General features: G+C 37.6%; 1 protein-coding gene and 1 long non-coding RNA gene across 2 annotated transcripts in view; one reads left to right on the top strand and one right to left on the bottom strand.

The window, feature by feature from the left end:
- Positions 1–18,276, bottom strand: part of LOC135313978 (uncharacterized) — a 21,784-nt gene extending 3,508 nt beyond the window's left edge. Inside the window, exons 1-2 of the long non-coding RNA XR_010373488.1 lie at positions 18,196–18,276; positions 14,296–14,356 (exon numbers count right to left, since the gene is read on the bottom strand). This is a non-coding gene — a long non-coding RNA (uncharacterized LOC135313978). The remainder of the gene's footprint in view (positions 1–14,295; positions 14,357–18,195) is intronic.
- Positions 18,181–18,276, top strand: part of BCAR3 (BCAR3 adaptor protein, NSP family member) — a 75,267-nt gene continuing 75,171 nt past the window's right edge. Inside the window, exon 1 of the mRNA XM_064455523.1 lies at positions 18,181–18,269. The gene's annotated coding sequence lies outside the window, so the exon portion shown is untranslated. The remainder of the gene's footprint in view (positions 18,270–18,276) is intronic.

The following is an 18,276-nucleotide window of genomic DNA, read 5'->3' as shown; positions in this document are numbered from 1 at the left end:
ATTATTGGTTTCTGCAGTAAATTACACCTCCAAATTGTGCAAGGATTGCATAATCCTTTGCCGTGGATTATATTATTAGAATTATAATTAGATGCCAGGCTAAGAACCCTTTTTGTCATATAAAAGTGTTTCTGAAAAGAAGGAAAATAATCTAGTCACTGTTGGAGTCTTTTCTATATGTTTTTAATGAAAGGCCTGTCACTTTATTTGTCAGAGTAGTATCATCAGATTAGTGCTGCTTTCTTAACTGTGTCTAGTCTCATTTGATTCAAGTGTCATGGAATAAAAAAAAATCAATGTAGCATACATTTGTTAGGAAATAAAGGAGGGGCACTTAGCAAATCAGTAAACATCAGTTCATCATGTTTAATTAGCTAACAGGGATTTTACAAAGCTATTAAGCAGGATCTGAACTAGCAAATTGGATGTAGGCTTATTAATTTACAGGGAAGGGCTGGTGTGGAAACTGGAAACTTTAAATCTCTGTTTTCCTTTGTACAGATGCTTTCTTTTTTAATTCAACAGAAATGAGAAAAAAGTTTGTCAGTGTATTTTTCAGTAGCTCCTTCAATAATGTGAAGTGTTTCTTTTGGTCCCTTTCCACTAAGCTCTGGAATTGAAAAGGTTAATATTTGCCTCCATCTTTGGATCATTTGCGGGAAAGAAAAGATCATAAACAACTCAAATTCCTTTACATATCAATATATAAAATGCAAATCAAGTGAACTTTGCAGTGTTAGAGCAGTGACCTTCAACCAGACTCTTGAGTCAAGAATTTCTGTTTCCAAGGCTTCTCATTCTTGCTGAGTGTTTTCCTGGCATAATGTATGGATCTTTTGTGGTGTGTTGTTTGCTGGAGAATGAATGAAGGCCGTCTGGCTCATTTATCCTACTGTCTCACTTGGGATTTGAACTATGTTGCCAGAAAAGAAAGTCCAGTGCTCTCATTTTCCATTCTAATCCCCTCATCATTAGGCTTGCTAGAGCAGCTCCCTGTTGCACGAATATTTTTCAACTATAGAACCTAGTGGTAGTTTTGGAGAGTCAGAAGTTGAGTGGTTTTGAACAATAGCAAACATTTACTGAATATTGTATGGTGCTGTTGGAGCTCTCCATCATCATAAACATTTTGTATCTTAGAATGAAAAAAAATGTATTTTTAATAATTTAATTTCACTTTCTCCAGACACTGTCTGTATTTTTTCAGTTTGGTCTCTTTTTGTGTTTTCCTTGTCTGAAACAGCTGAAATTAGGGCTATCTCTGATATATTATCATAACACTGATATAAAAGGTATAGTAGACTGAAAAGCATTGTGGTTTTTTGTGGGGTGGGCTGGGGTGTTTGTAGGTTGTTTGTTTTAAAAAGACTCACTTTGTATTCAGGCAGATACCATTTAAGAAGAAAAATAATATTATTAAATATAGCTGTCTTGATTGCCAAATCAAGGAGATAGGAAATTCCTTGGAATAGATCATGGCTTTTTTGTTCACTACACATAAGACACATCGATAAGAGTTTATACATCATTATTAAAAAGCTTTCCTTTAAATATTATTGATTTGAATTTATAGTTAGACCCAAGAGGGGGTAATTTCAATTAGACCATTGAAATTGCACACAGGTTCTGTTTTAAGTTGTATATTTATAGTGTAAGTACACTGATTTGTATGTGAAGATCCGGAAATATGGGTAAACATCTAATCTGGTGCACATTTTGTTAACAGAGTAAGGAACAAACTCCATTTCAAACATTTTTTAGTTGGGAATACATGAGACTTTTTTTGTAGTAAAGAATGATCTTTTGTGCAATTATCTTTAACTGGATTACATCACAGAATTGCCTTGTATTTATTAACCTCCTGTTAGGTCTGGAAAGCTTGCTAAGAAAATAATATAACCCTGTTTTGACAGAATGCACTTTTTAGACATAGTTTTTGGGAGAACAGCATAAATTCTTCTACAATTTTTCATTCCTGAATTAATTATCCAAGAAATGACAAGGCTATAATCTGTATAGTTTTATAACCTAATTAACTGATTTTATTAGAGTAAATGGTTATTTGTAACTTTAAAGAAAACCTATTATTACTTACCATAAAGTTTGGGTTTGATTTTTTTTTTTTAATTAGAGTTCCAAAATATCACTATGCTTCTACTGCATGTATGAGCTCACTGGGGCATCTCTGCACCTCACATCACTGACCTATAGGTGAAGTAATTGTCTCAATCTGAGAACAAGAGTTAAGGAGCATCAACAAAGTCAGCACAGAGGAATATGTGGAAAGTTTGACATTCACCTGAAGGGAGGGCTGTTGTTATTAAGGGACAGTAACACTGGCCATAGAATAGCTGCATCTGTTCTCTAAAATGGTAGCTGAATATTCCATTCAGAAATCTTTGGTGTTGATCTCTGTAACAGTACCTATTTCCCCCAGGATGAGAGACATCTAGGATGATGAGCTTCTGAATAATAAACATTTAAATACTAAATACCAAGACGATTTTTAGAAATATCAATCCCTGTTCCAGAACCCCTAATTTCCACTGGCATCTCTGGTTGATGCTTGTATTTTAGAAGTATTATGTACCCATATCTGTGAGGACTGATGTCTTTGTGATTTCTTTAGAAATCAAGTCTGATTGTTTTATCTCTAAACAACTAACAAGATTTATAATCCAGATATGGCTTCAGATTTTTCTGAGCTGGCTGATTCTTTACTGCATTGGCAAAGGACCTTAAACCAGTTAGTTAAAGCAATTGTAAAATGGCATAACTCATCCTTCTGGAACATACTAAGCGGTGAAAATCCATAGGAAGCTTTGTGACACAGCAGATATTGTATAACCTGGAAAAAGTAGCAGAAACTTCAGTGTTTCATTACACAGTTAAAAGGTTAAAAATGGGGAGATTTTTAATCCTAAATGTCACTGTCAAGTACTGGATTGATACATTTTTAGACTGATCTGTTGTTTTTAAATCTATGATCCATTTGCTTGTCTGAACCTCAGCTGTATTTCAGCAGTATACTTTCCTGTCTTTTTCTTACCCTACATCACAACTGTTCAGAATATCAACACTTTGTAAAAAATCTCACACCTCTGCTGTTCACTGTCCATTAAGACCTGACAAAATAAAGCTAATCAAAAAACTGCCTTGAAGAAGGCATCACTTTACAGGGATTCAGTCAAAAGACAGCATACCAACTGATGCAGTTCAAGTATGGAGGGTTTATTTTAGCAATGAGGAGGAAAATTTTTTATTTAAAAAAAATGGAAGCCTATTATCTAGCCAAGGGTGGATCTACTTCCAGAGAGTTAACGCATTTACAGACTCTTCCACTAGTAAAACTGTGCTATTGCGTATGTAATGGTGGGACAAAAAAAACCCAAGGAAAAATCTAGTAATTCTTGTGTGTCAGTGTTTTCTCTGATCATGCTTTACTGCAGGCTTTCAGATCTTTGTTTTGGTCTGTGCTAGGTTCCTGTTCTCTATTCTGTCTTTACGAGCTTCAGCTTAAAATTTTCTTGATGTCTTTTTGTCTGGCTGGTTTTAGCTTCTGTTTTTCTTCCTCTTTCCTGCATCCCATATTTCTCTGTCTGGGCTTTTCTTATTGATATGGAGTTATTTCCTACTTTTCAAAAATACTTTTAGAAAGACTTCTCTAGAAGTGGAGATGTCTAGGAACCTGTAAGAGGGAAAGTGAAAAGTAAAAAGGACAAGATGGTTTGAGGAGGGGGATAAAATAGAGTTGTTCACTTATATGTAGAGAGATGACTTGAGAGAAACTTCACTAAAATTAAAAAAGATCAGAATTAGGCAAAACAGTTTAGGAAACTTCTCACACTACTCTGTCCGTGCAGTTTGGGAAACATCAATAACCCCTAACATTTCAGTGAAGGAAGGAAGGGCTCTCAGAATCATTTTTCACACTGACAGGAGGCAGAAGTCCTCAAGTGCAGTGTTCTTGACTGGTGTTCCACTGTCTGTCTGTGTACAAGCTCTGTTTGTACACCCATGCCCAGCCATATCGTTAGAACTGAGAGCAGAAAATTTCCTTACGATGTTAAGTATCTTACAGAAATATTTCTTTTAATATATTAATACAGTCCTCCCACAACTACACACTTAGTACAATGCTGTGTTACAGACTGGTGTACATCAGATTTCTGGATATATCAGTTAATGTTAGCATGACTATTAAGATCAACATGGATACTTGTGCTAATAAACCTCAGGCTTTAACATGCAATGCTGTCAGTCTTGAAACTTGCTTACCCTCTTGTTCCAACAGAGAACAGACCCTCCTCCACAGTGAGCCTAATCTGGGCTCCCTTTGAAAGCCTGCCTATTTAAACAAGCCCTCCAGGACAGGACTTGAGCTAGGTTCTGTTTTAGTTTCATTTTGTGGACTACTACTGCTGATGTAAAAGTCTGTGTTACTTTTGCATGCAGATTTACTGCTGTATTGTAAGCACTTAGAATGCCTTTGAAATTGGTGGAGTATAAATGAAGGTAAATATATCAAAGGATAGCTGCTGTTAATACCGCAGAGTTGTAAATGAGCTGTTCTGTAGTCTTTTGCTCTACTGATAAGAATAGGTAAAGCTTCAGATACCAGAGGAAGGGTTTAATGAGTTAGACTTCAGAAGCACTGAAGGATTCCTTTCAGGCTGTACTTGATACAGCATAAAATTTGTGATGAGGAGTTTATCTGGTAATTGCAAGATTACAGATGTAACACAATCAAAGGCAAAGTAGTTCTGGAGGTGGAAGCTTCACCTGCAGTGCGTTGGGTTTTTAATGCAATCTAAGATACACTTGTGGCAGTCCACAGGTGTTCAGATATTGGTGCAAATTCAGGGCTTGGCTGAAGCAACAAGCTTGGCTCTGAATCACAGCTGAGCTTCTGTAAGTTCCATTTGAGAACCAAAGTTCTATTTAATGGTGTCCTATACTGCAGCAGTATGGATCATCTGGGCTCTGCAGGGGTGCAATATTATTGCAGCGGATTGCTACACAATATGGTGAGCAAGGCTGGAGGGCTTTCTGATGGAGAGGCTCAGTGTACAGCACAGTGTTGATGGAAGCTTGTTATGAGGAATGCTGCAGTACAGGGATCGGTAGGTAAGGAAAGCTCAGTGGTGATCACTGAGGAATTGGTAGAATCTACCCTCAAACCTTCATTTAAAGGTGGTTCATGGCTTGAATGCAGTAACACTGCATCAAGGAGTAGGAGGGAAACAGGAAGGGACTGAAAAGAAATCCTGTGGGCTGTCTGCAGAAAGATGAATAAAACTGTTGTGTAGACAGACTTGGTAAAGCATGAAGTTTCCTAACACAAAATTAAGCAAAAATACTTGCAACAAATTTGAATTGGCATCGCAAGTTTAGACTGGCTCAGCATTTTGTGTTATCTACCTGTGGTGGTTTTTATCTGGCTCTAGGAATCCTGGCACTGCCTTTACCATATCTTCAAAGAGAAAGGAAATAGTTCTTTGCTTATCAGTCTTGCCCTGTGTTCACAAAAATACAACTGTGGTAGCATTTTTGCAACTAAACTCAGTTGATTCAAAGAAATTCCTGACTCACCACCAATGTTTTCTCTAACTAGAACCAAAATATCTTAACATTTCTGCTAGCTAGCTCTTTGGGTCCAAAGGTGTAGTAGAAAAATAAGCTGTTGCTTTTTGCAGATGCGAGCAGATGCTAGAATTTAGTAAGTAAAGGCCCTGTCTGGCGCCGACAGGCAGATTGACTTACTAAAAGTTGATGAGATTATGACACATACTGCTCCTTATGGCTGAGCTTCCCATAAAGCAGCTTCTGGACCATTGCAATTTTTTGTTTAAGTTTTAATGATACTCTGAATTTTTTTTATTGCTAGCTATCTCGGTGCAAGTTGCCTGGTCTTGTGAGTCATAGCCCTAAATGTTGTGTATGCAAGGACATCCAGTTTAGAGGAGCGAGAGAACACAAATCTAAAATTAAAATAGAATTTGGGTTAAAACAACATTTTTTCCAGCTTTGTGCCCAGTGCTCTATAGATTATTCTCACTGAATAAAATAGTTTATTTTAATAAGCCTGCGTATTTGGACTCGGTGATCTTAAAGGTCTTTTCCAACCTAAATGATTCTACGATTATTGATCATCTTCAGGAAATTCACTCTTCCTCTTTTCCTGTGTAATTATAGGTTGATTTAAAATAAACAAATCAGTGAGTGAGTTTACTTTCTGAGGGGGTTGAATTTACAACTAAATTATTTTTCATTTCAGACAAAGTTAATTATTTCTGTTCTTGCTTATTATGAAGCTTTATGAAGTATATCTGGAGGTAGCCACCAGTATGTTATGTTCTGCTCTAAACCCCTAAATGGTTCTTATCACCTCATTATCTTTGCTAGGTAACATCTTAAGTGGTAGATGGTTTTGCCATTCACTTGCTTTAGAAATAATACCAGGACTTTTTCTAACAAAACATAATTTGCTACTATGTTGGTTTGCTATGTTGTATAAGGAAGAAATATTTTTATCTCAAAGTAATTTAGTTTACTGTAAAAAGTTACAAAATAAGCCTTTTATGTTACATGACAGCACCATGGCTTAGCAGGAATTTATTTTTCCTGTTCTCTTAGATCTTATCATTAAGTATATTTTGTCACTAGGATTCCGTTTGTTGGTTTTGTGAGATTCAGTACATAACTGGAACAGTTATAATCTAAGTAATTAATATGAAATGTTTTGTCTAGTGTCTGTTCCTCTTAATCCATTATCTAAATAAATAGAAGTAGTTTACATTAGGGGTTGTGCTTGAAATGGTAAAATAAAAGTCAACAAAACTGAGTGCGTAGATGGCTAGGGAAATGTGCCAGGCATGGCTTTGTAGCTTGGGGTACCAGAGTCGTGGGGAGGAGGGAGAGGGAAGGAGGAGACAATTCCCATTGTTAACTACGCAGTTCAGAAGGTTAGAGCAGCCAGGCAGTAAGAACACGTGGACGTGAGAGCAAAGGCAGGTTGCAGAGTAGAGAGGCCGAAGACCACTAAGCTGTTGCAGAAAAGGAGAAACTAAGCTCAGATAAACTGAGACTTGTTCTAATCCATTTCAATGCAAAATCAGCTGCGTTTGCTTAAACCACCTTTATCTGTGTCTTAAGCTAAAAAGATTGATTTAGCACTGGCATATGTGGGGAGTGCCAGTACAGTCCTTTCTTCTGTTACGCTGCAGTGGACTACAATATAGGGGCATAATGGAGTATAACTTGAAAAGAGAGCATGTGTTTGTCCCTTGGTCATAATTTAGCAAACACACACCTGTGCTCTATTTTGTTGTTATTACTGCTGCCAGTTTGATTCTTATCACAAGTCTAATTTGGTAGAATAGAGAGCACTCAATTCCTAGAGTTAATTGTTCATGTGAGTATCGCCGCTTTTAAAAAAAGTTACACTATTTGTAGAACAACTTGAAAGAAAGACCTAAATTTACCATGACAGTTCAAGCACCAGATGGCAAATAAAAAGCATATTGTTATTAAACAAAAAATTGTGGGGCCTGAGTCAGGAGTTCTGTGTGTATGAAGTCAAATATCGTGTATGAGCAGCCTTATTAAAAAAATATGGCAGTCTTATTATCCCCTTCCTATTCTGAAGGGCAGAAGAGGTGAAGACCGATCTATGCTCTATGATAGAACATTTCAGAAACCTATTGCACTGTAGTAACTAGTAGTTAAAGAACTTGAGATAAGCTCTTTATTTGAGTGGTCCTGGATCTGCATGTTTTAAAAAATGCACACTGGGGGGGTGGGGGGCAGATGTTTTGTTTGCTTTGCAAAAGAGTAAAATTTCACATTTTCATTTGCAATATTTCACATATCCAGTTTAGCATTTGACCATGCAAATGGTAGACTTGGTGCACTGGAGGTTAGTGACTTCTGGGTTGATAGGAGAAGGACTAGAACATTTTAAATTGGATTACTCTACAGTGAAATTTTAGCTCGGAATCACAGCTGTAATTTCATTTTCTCTTGATCCCCTCTCCCCACAGAGAGCTTAGCATGCTAGCTTTAACTGGATTTCTGATTATATGGCACATGCATTTGCAGTCTGTTACTGTTGGGTACATTATAGGCTCTGGCTGCTCAAGCTGAGAAGCAGCTGTGGAGTCGTTTCAACAGTGCATACTGGCTCAAGCTCAGCATTGCACTAATACGCTGCTTGTGATTGGCTTCAGGTGCGGGTAGAGTGAATTCCCATCTAGCTACACAAGACCACGTAGACATACAGAAAGAGGAAAGATTTAGTAGACTGTAGTGATCAACACTTGCTGCTAAAGGGCTTGATGATCTTAGCTCTATTTATTTAACTAGAGTGTGCATCACATAAACACACTTAAAAGTAGCCCTAGTCTTCAAAATATCTGCTAAGTTGCATGTACTGAATAAATTTGGAGATTTTTACCATCTTTTCTGGTGAAGTGCTAGGTTTATTAATACTTGACCACCTGATGGCTGTCAGATCAGGTCACCTGTGGGGGACTCCAACCTGCATCAAGTACGGACATTTACCGTTTCTGTCAATCAATGCGCATACACGCTACACTATTCATGTTGACTTTAGGCCAGTTGTGGGAGTATGTACAATAACAAGTCTGGGCATAGAGTTAGGGAATTGCCAGTATTGTTGAAGTCTACAAGAGCAAAGTGACACTTTAAAAATTCTTTTAACTATTTTGCACTAGTGGAGCAGGTTCATGCCAGATCCGTGATCCAAGTGAAAGGTGAGGACATCTGCATGCAGTCAGACCAAAAGTATATCAGTCTCCTCATAGGATGAGCTTATGCTTAAAAAAGTGTTGTAAGAACATAAGTATACGGGGGTACTTATTACCCCAGGATATCACCACAGCTGCTGGTAGTTCGTTGTGTAAGGATTTTCAGAGATTTTGATTGTCTCTGTGTCTTTGCTTTAAACAGATTTTGATTTTGTTGTTTTGTTTTCTTTGCACATACTGCCTCTTAAGCTCATTTGTACTTTTGCTACACAGAACATCTGTGTCCATGTGTTCCCCATTGAATAAGATTGTGTGAAAAACTGCTTCTTCTGTTTTTAAACTTCTGCTTAATAATTAAAAATACGTTGATGTTAAGAAGTGGAGAAAGTTGCACTTCAGTTATGGAAGGAATGTAAATGAAGGGTGGTTAGTCTATGCCTTCCATAAGGCAGTATATAAAGGGTGATAAACCACTGTCTTAGTTGTTTCTTGTAAGCTACTGGTGATAGGTATTGGCTACCTACCAACTGAAAATACCCGGTTTGACGCCTGACATAAGGATAAAGCAGCTCAATGTTTGTGGTATTATTTGTGAAACATCTGGAAACAGAACTGTATCACAAGGAGAAAACCAAATAGCTATATTCCATATAACTGAATTGTTCTTTCACAATAGTCTGAGTAGATGTTAAGGCATACACTTTAATTAGCTATGAATGATAATCTGCTGTGTGGTTACTGAGTTGCTCAGTCAGTATGTATTTAAGTCCTGATTGGTGTTTTGTAGACTCTTTATCTTTACATAAACATTGGCCAGAACAGCACATACAAGTGGAGTAATGTTTTGTGTTTGTGTCTCTGTAGTCTGTAATAGATTTGCTAAAGGTCAGACTGAACTAAAGATCCAGGTTAGAAGTGTCACTTCAGTCACTAGCCTGCCAACAATATTTATGCAAATAGTTTCTTTTCAAAGAATTCACTATCCTGAAGTCCTTCACAACAATTTTTCAAAATTTTACCAAAATATTTTGATTGTGATAGCTTAAAACAATGATTTGAACAACTAACATGAAGCAAATCAGGGATTAAAATAAATGAATGAGAGTATTGATAGTCTGGTCAGTACATTGTGTGATACTGCATATTCCCCCTATCTCTGTCTGCTCTGAGCTATTATTGTAAAAACCACTCCTGTAGGCTCAGGCTGAAGAGCATGTGTAATGTCTGTGACTGAGCCCTTGGAGATGGAACTGGTTGAACAGAGTAGTCTATTCAGATAAATGCAGGGGATTCATTCACATGGAAATCATTCCTGGCACAGTTGATATGAAGTATGAGTGAAAGAGGAAACAAAAAGGAGCCACAGAGGGCTGTGCTCCCAGCACCAGCAAATCAGCAGAGCTTCATTGTTCACAATACGTGTGAGTTACTTTGCATTACACCAGTCTCACCCAAAGTTTTAAGACAGTGTTAAGTGGTGGGACTTAGTCCTATTGTAAAAGATTACTTTAAATTCATTTGAAACCTGATTCTCATTTATGTGTATAAATAAACCATGTTACAACATTGCAGTAGCAAACTTTAAAGTGAAGTGATTTTCATCTTCCTTAAAAGCCCATAGGTGTTTTTCTGTAGTACTGAAAAGTTGGATGAGTCTAGTTTAAATCTGTGAAGAGGGTTGAAAAAATGCAGAGCTAGCTGGTACCAGCAAATGCTGGTATTATACCTAGGAAATCTGTATTTTCTGAGTTTTGCTGTGTCAGATGTGCTTCCACTAGGAGGAGTTGTCATCATATTAATACTTAAGAGTATCAGACTTGTGCTGTAATTATTCAACTAATTTGATGGAAAATACAATTACTTATAGTTACAATGTGAAATATCTTTGAAGTTCACCTATATCTGGCTGGCTTGTACTTACTGCTAATTGGTATCAATATAAATATGAAAGGAAGCTTGCAGCTTTGATATCTTACAAGCAAACATGTTTGTCATTTGCATTTATACAAAAATTGAATGCATTTCTTAGAGATTAGAATTTATTTTGAATTTCATGTTTTCCATAGAATATTGTGATTACAACTCTGAAATTCTCAAGTTAATTATGTTTTAGTAGTCACAATTAAGGGAAAAGCTTGAAATTAGATGCCAGGGTGTCTAGAAAGCCCAAGAAAGAGGTAAGGGGATGGGAGTTAATTCTCCTATGTGCAGAGTCTTAGGGTTTTTTGTTTAGTTGTTTTTTGTCAATCAGTTGCAAATACTGATTATGACTTTAAAATGTGGTGGTTTAGAAGTTCTGATGGGACATGCTTTCATTTGTGTTTTAAATTCAATGTAATGTAGTTACTGCTTGGATTTAAGTGCTTCCTTTGCTCTGTTTGCCACTCTAGCGTTGCAAGACAGTGGTGCGCTTGGCGGTATGCAATTTTGCTTTGCTTCTTGTACTGGTTTCCAGTACTCATCTCTTTTCATCAAATCATAAAATCTGATTCTAGTAAAACGTATATTTTGGTAGTTTTTCAGTAATACAGCTTCTGCCTATACTCCTGTGGGTTAAAGAGGCAGAAACCTTAATCAGGCCTGTCCTTTCATTAAGAGAAGGGGACTGCTTAAGACATACATCAACTTGATATGTTTAAAAGACTTTGTTCCAGAGCAAAAGAAAACAGATGTTTAAACCTCTTGGGTATCACAAACCAGATCTGAAGCTTTCCATGCAGCTTTGCTATTTCTCTTGTCTAAGGGCCTTGATTTTTGCACTAAATCAAACAGCTACAGTGACTTACAGTGCTGCTGCTCCCCAGCTGTCTTCCCAATTCCTTTGCTGTAGTTGTTTCTGCAACATAGTTGGCAGAAATAAGAAAGTCTGTGCCTCACTTGCTTTATTTCACAGTCCAAGATGGATTAAAAGGTGTATGTTTGCGTGCAGACTGTGATCTGGACACAGTGTGCTGCTGCAGCCAAGAAGGCCAACAGGATGCAGGGTTGCATCAAAAGGGCATCGCCAGCAGAGATAAAGAAGTCATTATCCCTCTCTACTCAGTGCTTGTCAGGGCATACCTGGAGTACTGTGTACAGTTCTGGTCCCCGCTATACAAAAAGGATGTGGACAGGATGGAAGGGGTCCAGAGAAGGGCCACCAAGATGATCAAAGGACTGGGAAGCTGCCATATGAGGATAGGCTGGGAGAGCTGGGTTTGTTCAGCCTTGAGAAAAGGAGGCTCAGAGGGGAGCTCATCACCATGTACCAGTACTTAAGGGGTAGCTACAAAGAAGATGGAGACTCCCTTTTTACACAGAGTCCCATGGAGAGGACAAGGGGGGAGATTCCGATTGGGCACGAGAGGGAAATTTTTCACAGTGAGGACAGTCACCATTGGAATAACCTCCCCAGGGAAGGGGTTGACTCGGCCACGTTGGACACCTTTAAGAGTCATCTGGACAGGGTGCTGGGCCATCTTGTCTAGACTGTGCTCTTCCTAGAAAGGTTGGACTAGATGATGCCTGAGGTCCCTTCCAACCTGGGATTCTGTGATTCTCAGAAGTACTACTTTGATCACTTTTATTTCTGTTTTATTTGGTTAAGCCACCATCATTGGAAGAACACTAGCCTTTTTTTATGTTATACTTTTTTTTCCCTATCCACCTTTGATGCCCTCTGCATGTGGTTTGTACATTGGTCACATATCCATCAATGGCATTTTCTTATGTAGGTAATTCTTCCCTTGTAAGATGCTTTGTGATGGAAGTCTAGAGGTGGAATCTGATTGCAGTAATTATTACATGATTAGCTGTAGCCTATTATTCCTTTTCATGCAGAGTTAATAAAAACTTGAAGGTTTTGCAAATTGTTCCTATCTGGAGAAAAAAAAAAGGTAGTAGCTTATCTTTGATGTCATCCAGTTCATATACAATGTACAAAGCTCTGTTTCTGTGAATACGGGATGATCAACACAGTAGGGGAAACAGGGTTTTTAGTCATAGTTTCCCACCCCATTCAGCCACAGTCCTTGGCCCAGGAAGTGCTTTCTCTGGATTGTCTAGTGCACGGTGCCAGTGTTTGTTTGATCAGTGACACTTTGGTTCTCCTGATGAATTGTTTTTCAGGTATTTCTGCTGCTTCTGTCTCTTGCCCTGTCTTGCAGATGCCCTTCCCTTTTTGCTAGCAGGAAAGATGGAGATGGCTTTATAATACGCTGTTTTTGATCAGTGCATTACCAACCTATAGCCTCATTAGATGAGGAGAACCATGCTCAATTCTAACCTACCACATTTTTGGTTTTCATTTAAGGAACTAGGCTAGAACACATCTCTCAGAAGTTATGGCAATTTACCATTTCTGTATTAACAAACCCTGGAGAAGGAGATTACTTTTCTCACTAAGATGTTATGGCAGTGATAAAGATGAAGCAAGCTTCCGGTCATTGACTGGTATCTTCTGACTTTCCCACTCTGCATTTAGTATTGCTTTTACAGAGCAGTCAGCTTCTGAGTTCTTCCAAAATACACAGATTTACTGCCTTAAACTATACTGCTAGCAACATGCTTTACATTTGGCAAATTGCTTAAAGAAAGGAGAGGAGAAATAGAATTATGACCCGGGCTGCAAAAGAAAAGGTAGTTCTTTTGCATTAAGATGGTAAAATCTTTGAGAGGTGACATCACAAGCATGATGGCCACTTCCAGCTTTTCTAGTTTTTCATTCTACTGCATTCAGAAACTGGCACTCCAATGGCAGAAACTTTCTGCCATTCAAATATGCATTGCAATAGAACATTCAAGAAATACTTTGTCTAAATTGCTTAGTTAAGCATAAATAGTTAAGATGTGATCAGCAAAGAGAGCAGACCTTTGGTCCGTGTTACCACATAGTGCCACAACACAGGACCTGAGGTGTTCAGAATGTTACATGGGAAGATTAACTCTACTGAGACTGTAATTTAGAGAGTTTGTTGATTTCACTGATGCCAGAGGAAAATAAAGGTGCATCTGAAAATGAAAGTACATCTGAGTGCATCTGAAAACAGAACTGATGGGCCCTTGATTCAAGGCAGCTAGTAAGGAAGGCATGCCAAGTTCAAGTGATTAAAATCCTTAAGAAAACTCTTACTTGTGCAGGTGTCCAATAAATCCATTTTTCCTGATAAATGATTGCATCGCAGCAGGAAGCCAGTCTTAATTTGGAAGTACAATACCAGTCAATTTTGCTGAAGTAGAAAAGGCACAATAAGATAAAAGGCTTTTGAGGTGAGATGAAATTGCTGGCTCTGCTGGCTCACCTGAAAAGCTTCGGTGGGGACAGGACGACACCATGATACATGGCTTACTCCTTGTCATATTACAAGGGAGACTGGAAAAGGAGCGTGAATGGTTGTCCCTGGAGTGCTTACTATAGCCAGACAGTGATTTTTGAGTTGCTTAACCTTGGTGTCTTTAATACACACATACTGACTTTTCAAAAATTACAGTGAAGCTAATTTGACAAAACCATAGCTGAATTAAGAATCTGGTATTACCTATCACTTACCTTGTGTCTGGGGTATAACAAGCCAACATCAGCAGCAGCATCTGTTGGTAGTTCTGGGATACTGTGATAGGGAAAGAAGAAAACTAATAAATTATCAATATAGTAAAGCATTGCAGTATGAACAGTTGGATTTAAAAGCTACATATAAAACGCTTTTCTCTGTGCTTTTGCTTCAAATATGCCCTAATATGTATGACTGTAACTGTGAGCATGTTTTTAAGATAATACAGAAAAGCATTCCAAAAGTAAAAGCTAAGTTCAGTTCAATAGATCAGAGTACTGCCATTGGAACCTCCCATTATTACCTGATACCTTTTTGGCAGCAACTTTGTTTCATAAAAGCCTTTGAAAGGCTGGTGTTCAAAAACAGAACAGTAGAAACCTAGGCTGCATTTGAATTGTTTGGGTTCTTTTAATATTAAAAAATCCTGAAATTGTATACATGATGCGGGTAATACTGCAAGACCTTCCACATAAGGATTTCAAAATACTGTAACTTCGCTCTTGAGCTGGTTAAGTAATAACAGAAGAAAAAGCCTCAATAAATAGAAACAAGTCATGGAGCGACCAGGGTTATATCCCATCAAAATCTGACATGGTGATGTGACTAAACCTGACGATCTCTTTATTGCAGGAAACCCAAGATGTACAGGAAGTGACATTGTTTAGACTGTAAATAGAACATAGATCTTCATTGCCCTCTGATCACGCTGTCTGTCATCTTATATTTTTTGTTTCCTTTCTTCCTCTGGAAAGGAAGGATATTTATTTCTCAGTGGGGAAAAAATATGTGCCCAACATCTGCCATACGCCTTGCTGGTGCACCTATGATCGTATTTTGGATGTTAAAAAATGTTGGCATTACCTGCCCTAAGCAAGAGTTAATCCTGTTTTCAGAAATGAAAATAAATACTGTAGAAGTAAAAGAATTATAGGAAACTCCATGTGCCTAAAACCAGTTCTCATAATGATATATTTAGGGTCTTCTACAATTTATTTTGTAATTCCATTTTACTCTTGAGCAGGCTCTGAATATATCTCGTGTCCTGACCACTAGGTTGTACCCTGCTTCCTATTAACAGTGTGCTATTAGTTAAATAAGAGATATTTGAGTTAATGTTTCTGTTACCTTTCTTCACCAAAACTACCATTAGCAGAAGGATCAGAAAGGCAGTTAGTTATCTTGTGGGAGAAAGGAGATTCCCCCCCCTTCAGCTGTAGTAAAAAAGTTTTCATTAAAACGGTACGGAGGAGTCTACACAGGTGTCAACAAAGACTTAACAGCACATGAAAGCATGCTGTAAAATAATCACATTCAAAGGTGTAAGTGCAGTTCATTTGAAAACAATACACCTTGTATCTCTTAGTATCTTTTCATATAAGGTTAACATTTTCTGCTTTCACTTGAATTTCCTTTGGTATGGGGGTTTGGAGGTGGGGGGTTGCTGGGGTTTTTGTTCTGTTTTTCATTTCGTAGAAATTAATAACAGAGCAAATGCAGCTGGCCAAGTAAGATTGGATAGCCACTGTTTATCGCTATATTGTTTAAAGAGAATGTTGCTCTGTGGAAATTCTGGGATTCCTTTCATGCTTAGTGCAGAATTTCTCTTTGTTCTGGAATGACAAGTGTGGTGACTCTCCACCAATTCTTGTAGGTATTTTTTAATTGTTGTGTACTAGTATGGAAGCTAAATATTCAAAATTAAATATGAAAATTTTAGTTTAAAAAAAATATATTTCTAGTGAAGCTGTTAAACAGTTTTGAAAACAAGTTCCTTTATGACAAGAAAAATGAAGTCTGTGACTAAATTAGAAGTATATGAACCAGGCATGGTCTTACTAATGTCTTAACCAATTAGCTGTGTTTTCCTTTTATCTCCCTGAAAATCGTATGCCTTTCATGCCGACCATCTTGCAATCTGAAAGTACCTGTTTAACTCAAGCTAATAAATGAAAGATTGAGCTTGTCCTCGCCTCACATAAGAATGTTCTCTGTGGCTTTAACATTCCTCAGACATTCTTTTGTGGTATGTCCGTTAAATGTTGAAATTTTTCTGATCGATGTTACTCCACAAGATGCTCTTAGTTACTGTAATACCACCATTCTTTAGATGTATGCGTGTCATCCATTTCCTGCAATACTTTCAGGGTAATAAAAAACCTGCAGTAAAGCAAGTAATATAGTGCAATATTCCGGCAGAGGATTGAGGGATTTCCCAACGTAATTTGCAAATTAGCAGGTTTGTTCATCAATAGATCATAAAGTGACGAATTCCAGGATTACAGCTTCCACAGTGTAACGGTGTATGTGTCTCTGAAGCGTAACCATTTTGACTTGTTTCCAAGGTTGACCACTGACGCAAAATTCATAGTGGCTTCCAAAACCATGTCTGGTCCAAAACATTGTGTATCTTACTTACAGTACTTGTTCTAATTTAAATGCTTTCAAAGTATTTCTGGGAATGTATTGTACTTTAACACAGGTAATACTGCTACTGTGGCCTACCTTTCTGCAGGACAGTATTTTTGGTTTTGCAATTTGTATTAAAAAAGGGGTGGGGGGGGTGGGGGGGAAGAGGAGAAAAGCTTCCATGCTTTTCTAATACTCCAAGAATTTAAAAAATGCTAACCAGCTTTCTCTCTCTGACAGAAAGCAACACTGGCTCTTTGCTGACCACATAACATGGTCAGCTGCCTTTGGGCAGCTTGTTGTCATGTGTTCAGAGTAGACAGATGTGTTGGAACAAGTGATTTGTGGCTGAAAAGTCATAATTCCAGTTGAGTTACGCAAAGCTAATAAGCAAGTACTTTTCCTGAAGTACAGGTGAGATGAAAGTCTTCAAATTTAAAAATGTATCAAATATATGTGATTAAAGACACCACATGTCTGAACAAGAGCATTTCCTGTTTCTGGCATCAGTGCTCTGACAGGAAGTGTTCAGGCCACAGGTTATAGATTTAGAGTTGGGCATCCTTGCATATATTTAGGATATGCTCAAACTTGCAAATAGAAACCTCTTCGCAAACTCAATAGTTCTGGAAGCTTAAGTATTTGTGTCAGTCTTACATAACTGCTTACATAGAGCAGTGATGTTGGGAGACTATTTTCTGTGTTTGACTTTTGTCTTCCAATGTCTATCACGTGTCCATCTTAATGTCTATCTTTTATTTCATTTTAGCAACTGGAAAAAAAGTAACGAAAAGTATTTTTTTTACAGAACGCAAATTCAGATTACATCATTATGGAGACCAAACTGTAACAATCTCTCAGTTGCTTTTGTTGTAGAAATACTCCGTAACAGGTTGGCTTCAGCTATGTTCATATCTTAGACAAACACCCACCACAGAATCTTTTTCATTTTGTCTGTCTTATAGAATATGCAGTTTCGTTCATTTCCTCCATATTCCTACAGATAACACTGCTCCTTTTGCTATTCAGCGTAATTTTGTACATCATCTTATGTGTTACACATGTAAGAATGGCATTATCACTGAATGAGCATATTGAGGAACATTCTCATTGAATACAAAGGCTGACTATTTTTTTTAATTGATGCTACAGTAATGAATGACTTTGATTCATCTTCTAAAAGATTGATTCAGCTGTGAGAGCTAAACAAAATATAGCCTTGAACATTCCCTGTTTATGAGGATTACAATGAAACAATGAATTAAATGGAATAATCTTAATTTAATTCGTAGGTAACTACCTATTACCAAACGGCCAAGAAAGTATTCATCTCTTTGGCCATAAAGGTAGAACTTCCATGCTATTAAGTGCTTTCTGAGTTGTTCAGTCATTTAACATTCCTAAGCAATAGTACTTGTAATTGGGTTTTGGTTTTGTTTTTCAGAGTTAAAGGCATTGTGAGGTGAGGGAATAGATAATGAAGTACCTACCCATTTCTAACCGGCTGACCCAGCTTGATCTTGCAGAATGTTGCATGCTCTTTGACCAATATGACGGCGTAGAGGTAAGAA

This window comes from Phalacrocorax carbo, chromosome 6 (assembly GCF_963921805.1).
Source record: "Phalacrocorax carbo chromosome 6, bPhaCar2.1, whole genome shotgun sequence".
NCBI classification, from domain to species: Eukaryota; Metazoa; Chordata; class Aves; order Suliformes; family Phalacrocoracidae; genus Phalacrocorax; species Phalacrocorax carbo.
Note: the sequence above shows the minus strand (reverse complement) of the source record. Positions and strands in the feature narration are given on the sequence as shown.